Source organism: Crocuta crocuta, unplaced genomic scaffold (assembly GCF_008692635.1).
Source record: "Crocuta crocuta isolate KB4526 unplaced genomic scaffold, BGI_CrCroc_1.0 scaffold506, whole genome shotgun sequence".
NCBI lineage: Eukaryota > Metazoa > Chordata > Mammalia > Carnivora > Hyaenidae > Crocuta > Crocuta crocuta.
Genome location: NW_027528991.1, coordinates 1704774 through 1704977, shown reverse-complemented (window position 1 = coordinate 1704977; position 204 = coordinate 1704774).

Sequence of the window (204 nt, the reverse complement as noted above, 5' to 3'; positions counted from 1 at the left end):
CGGGCCCAGCAGCTGCAGGGGCAGGTGCAGGTGAGCAGGGCCAGGTGCGCGCAGCTGCGGCCCCGCCCCCTCCCGCCCCTGAGCCTTGGGGTCGGGCCAGCAAGGGACAGGGGGTGACAGCGCCCTAAGACCCCTGGGGCAGAGGCGCCTGTCATCTCCCACCATCCGCTCAGTAGGGTGCGAGGTCCGGGTCTGCTCTCCCCG